This window comes from Macaca nemestrina, chromosome 8 (assembly GCF_043159975.1).
Source record: "Macaca nemestrina isolate mMacNem1 chromosome 8, mMacNem.hap1, whole genome shotgun sequence".
Lineage (NCBI taxonomy): Eukaryota > Metazoa > Chordata > Mammalia > Primates > Cercopithecidae > Macaca > Macaca nemestrina.
Window position 1 is genome coordinate 69,817,639 of NC_092132.1, and position 5,101 is coordinate 69,822,739.

General features: G+C 39.9%; 1 pseudogene; it reads right to left on the minus strand.

Moving 5' to 3' along the window:
* Positions 1-2,018: 2,018 nt before the first annotated feature.
* LOC139355824 (protein phosphatase 1 regulatory subunit 14B pseudogene) lies at positions 2,019-4,719 on the minus strand (annotated as a pseudogene).
* Between the last annotated feature and the right edge of the window lie 382 nt (positions 4,720-5,101).

Below are 5,101 nucleotides of genomic sequence, written 5' to 3' on the forward strand. Positions count from 1 at the left end.
ATCAATATGACAAATGCGGGGGCAACTGTTTTACTGATGTTGAGAAAATGAAAGTAAAATCACCATTGAAACAAATGGAAGTTGATGACTCCCCCATCATATTACATGAGATAATTGTTAAACATCATTTCTTTGGGGATGTGATTGTTCGAGTCCTATTGACATCAGTGAAGATGCCTTCGTTATCTGATTGTCCTGACTGTTCATGCAGTGAAACTTAGAAAGTTTTTCTGCCAGTACACAGCAGCAGTTTGATGAGTTTAATGCTTTTGCTCTTTCAAAACCAAGATTTTTTTTTTCTCTAAATGGCCAAAGGCAGTAATGCCACATTGCTATCCGATTATTTGGTTTAAGAATCAAACTAAACTCTTAAGTCCAGTTATATCTTTTTGACAGATTTTGAAACACACCACCAGAGCTACACTACAAACTGTCAGAAAAAGTTGTGTTTCAATTGTGTAGCCTCCCCAAGGCCTGGTTACCATTTGGTATCCTTAACTTACTTATTGAATTTTCACTCAAGTAGTCTGGGTTTCTGAGAATTGTCAAACCTCTCTATTAGCAAGAAAAGCTTATCTGTAAAATGGCAATGAAAACACGGCTCAGTCAGAATTAGGACAATTCACTAATTTTCACCTCTCACATGGAGTATATGTCATATTTGGACATAATCTTCAGTTGGCTCAGAATAATCAATGTCTGGAGAGTTCTTGGTGGAATAAGAACAGATAAAACAAAACTGATCTTTTTTTGTCAAATTTAAGTATTTTGTTTCAAATCATTATGAATATTGCAAAATGGTTTTGCAGATTATATTAATAAGTTGTAGTTTTCTAAACAGAGGAATCTTTTGGAATACATTATTTTCTTAAAAAACAGGACAGTAATTCTTTTACACATTTTCGACATTCTATTTTGCTGGTAAATATATATAGTGTGTGTATACACACACGGGGAATATATATAATACATATGGATATCCATACACATGTGTCTATGGATATATATATATGGATATATATGTGTGTGTACATATATATGGTTTCTTAAATTCTGTCCCAAATGTAATTTTTTTATAATGATCAATTACTAATAGCCCTAGAATTCAAGTAATTTATGGATTATGGATATCCTAGATATAAATTAAACAGAACAAGCCAAGCTGCCATGTATGTGGCTAAATGTTTGCTTAAAAATAACTCTTTTTTAAACAGGATATCAGTAGATTTGCACTTGTAGAACTGCATTTTAGAGAATATATAGGATAATTATCTTATTATACAGATATGAGGGTACTGTACAAATGAAGGCAGTTAACTTCCCCATAGTCACAGCTATAGCATCAAAGCCACCATTATCCTCATTCCCAGTTCTGATGATTTGCCATTAGTTCATGCTACCAAACATTTATTTATTTTTTTAGAGACAGCACCTCGCTCCGTTGCCCAGGCTGGAGTGCAGTGGCGCAATCTGGGCCCACTGCAATGTCTGCCTTCCAGGTTCAAGTGATTCTCCTGCCTCAGCCTCCTGAGTTGCTGTGATTACAAGTGTGCGCACCAGCATGCCCAGCTAATTTTTGTATTTTTAACAAAGGCAGGATTTTGCCATGTTGTCCAGGCTGGTCTCGAACTCCTGTCCTCAAGTGATCCACCCATCTCAGCCTCCCAATATACTGGGATTACAGGCACGAGCCACAGCGCTGAGTGCCCAATCATTTATTAATTCCAACTTTGTCAACCCAAGCTGGTGTACACAGCAATGAAGTTAACAGAGAAGAGTTCTGGTAATCACTCACCAATTACCACTTTTCTAACACTCTCTCTACATTTTAAAATGTTTCAAAATTAATAGAATGAGAATTCAAAACAAATCTACAGTCTGAAACTTTTTTCTCTAAGAATAAAAAATGACTCTAGAAAAAAATTAGTGTTCAAATATGACTTTCTTTCAAGTAATTTTGGTGGTAAATGTGGTAGAAAAGATAAAACTGAAAAGGAAAATATTTTGTACTTTAACAGTGGGGAGTTTAATTTTGGTAGGTGTAACCTTCTTTATTTTAACCTCAAATACACAACCAACTGGTAGAAGTTCCACAGTGTTACTATTTTTATATATTTGCATACATGGATATACCTAAAAATACATACATACAAACATATGCAGAAAAATAAGAGAAAAGACAAAAATTGTCCTTAGGAAATTTCATTTTTGTTCTGTATGTGAGTCCTTCCTTCGTATTATTTCTGTGTTAATTCTCAACTTCAAAGTTCTTTTACATTTTGTTTAAAGATCATGACCTCTATACTTTTATACTCTTCTTCTCTCCTTTAAGTATGCAGATGTCTCTCCAAAATTCCACAACTTCACACTGTGGCCACTGGCAATAAAATGCAGTGATAGAAAAAAAAATTATCTGGAGTGCTATGTGGTTACCATATTAATACTTTCTGTCATTTTTATTCAGGTGCCTGAATGGTGTACTCTATAGCTTGTTTGATATTGAATGATAATATGACTATTCTAATTAAAATGTGTCAGTCCAAATAAACATTATGGAATATATAACAATTTTAAAGGAAAATTGAATAAGATGATTTGCTTTTCTGCCAGTTGCTGGGGTATATGTTATTATTTAGATTGAAAAAAAAAAAAAAAAAAAAAGCTTTTGCTATATTCTGATGATTTGGCATGAATTAGTGAAAACAACAGCCTTTTCAAGAAATTCTCCAGAACGTCTTTGGCTACTTTTGACCAATCATCTCAGAAAAGATATGGAAGAGACAGAACAAAGGAAGAATAGTTGCTTAATATTTATTCTATGTCGGGCAGCATAATTTGAAATATGCAGTCTATAGCTCAACATTTACATTGATAGAAATGTAACATATGATGCATATACCCTAATGTCTATCAGTTTATTCTATCAGATTATTAGAGGATAGTGTGACACTATAAAATCAGCTGTTTTTTTTTGCCACATAGAGTAAATATCCAAAATACTCAGCATCTCAAACTCAGATAATACATACTGGTTTCAAAGAGCTTTGCTGAGTAAAATGTACCTTGTTCTTTATAACTACCTGCTCTCAGTCTTCCTTCCCCTCCCTCCCTCTCACTTTAGATCAGCAACATGGGTATTTTTTAAAAAGCAAATATATATATATATATTTATATATATGGATATATTATATATGTCTATATACACACATATATAGAGATAGATAGAGATATAAAAAATAGCATTGACAGTGTCTATAACTCCTAATTATTTAGCTCTCTAATCTTTTGAGACAAACTTCATTTTTGCAAATGACTGGGTGGAACACTACGCAACTCCTCCTACTACTCTCTTGTTGTTAATTCCAACATGGTGTATGAACATATATCTGGGAAGTTTGCTTTCTAAATAGGTTACAGCAGAGCCGAAAATCTGCTCAACTGTGTCGGTGCCCTGCAGCAGTCCTCATTTATTTCACTTGAAAAGACAAATTGCATTTTTTGAAGTAGTGCAAAATATTAAGCCAAAAGAAGCAGAAGTTGATCTAGCATAAAGAATAAAAAACTGAGGCAAAAATTTGGAAATTATCTTCAGAGTTACCTGCTGGTGTGGTATAGGCAGGAACCCAGAAGAGAAATTGCTAAGAGGGTGCAGGGGAGTTTTGTATCCTTTAGGAGAGAACAGATGGGTTGAAGTTGGACTGTTTTGTGTCCGGGCCGTATCCAAGAACTACAAGACAATTAACATGAATTCCCAACACTTAGAAACTGGGCTTGAGGAAATGCTTGACAACCAAGGTCAGCACATAGGCCTAGAGAAAACAGCAGCATGGCTACCGGGTGGAACAGGGAGCATGTCCAGTGTGGAGTGAAAAGCTGTAGCACCCACTAAGCCATTTGTCCTGGGAGTTTCAATTATTAGCAGTTTCCTCTACATGGTTTGTCCTAAGCGAGGCTGGAAAAGAAGCACTTAGCTGACATGGTTGGTCATCTATTGAGTGGAAACAATAGCTTTTAACTTTTTTTTTTTTTTTTAAGTCCCATCAGTTTAATAACAATAAAAAACCCCAAAAGTGGAAAACTGAGGGGGCAGGGGAAGAGACCCCTGGGCCAGGGGCACGAGGAGCCCTGCTCATGGCACCAGGCCTGGCCGCAGGGTCCCCCGGTATTGCTGTTGCTACGAGGTCGGGGGGCAGTGATTGTCCTGTGGGAGCCACCGTTCGCCTGGGTCGGGGACCCTCACTTCTTCTGGGGTGTGCTCAGCTTCTGCATGTCCCGGATCTTGTCCAGCAGGCCAGAGATGAAGGCCTCTGTGGGTTTGTAACAGTCAACCAGCAGCTCCTTGACCCTGGCAGCCCGGGCATCATCACTCTCCATGTCCAGGAGCTCATCCACATCAATCTCCAGTTCTGGGATCTCCTCTTCCAGGCAGTCGTAGAGGCGCGTAAGCTGCTCCAGGATCCACTCCTCTAGGTTGAGGCGCTTCCGTAGTTCCTTGCGGTCATACTTGACGGTGACCTTCCCTTGGCGCCTCACTGGGCCCTCATGGTCCGCGCCACTCGGGCCCTCTCCTGCGGTTCCGGGGGGGCTCTGAAAGTAGACGCGTGGTCCTGGGCCGCCACTGCCCAGCCCGGGGGCCGGGGCCGCCAACGCCGCGCCCCCCGCCGTGCCGCTGTCAGCCATGGCGGCCGCCGGGGCCACGTGCGCGCGTTGGGCCCCTCCCTGCGCCGCCGCCTCCGGGACGCCCGCCGGCTGGCTCGGGTTAGCTCGCCGGCTCAGCTCCGCGCGGCTCTGCGGCGAGGGCGGCGGCGGGGGCCTGGCCTGGCCGCGCCCCGAGCTTTTAACTTTTTTTAATCAAAATTACTGTCTCAAATCCTTCTGTTGCTTCTGTGAAACTCACAGGAGGCCACCAGTATAATGTTGACAGTCTTTTTCCACCTCAACATTGAGTTCATTTGTCCTTCCTAGAAGTTTCCGTTCAGCAACGTGACCTGCGTTATTTCATGTCACACTAAGCTTCTTTCATTAGTTCTGATTCGTCAAGAATTCTTTTTTAAAAAATTAGCTAAGAGGTTTGTATACATCCACACATGAATGTGGGACT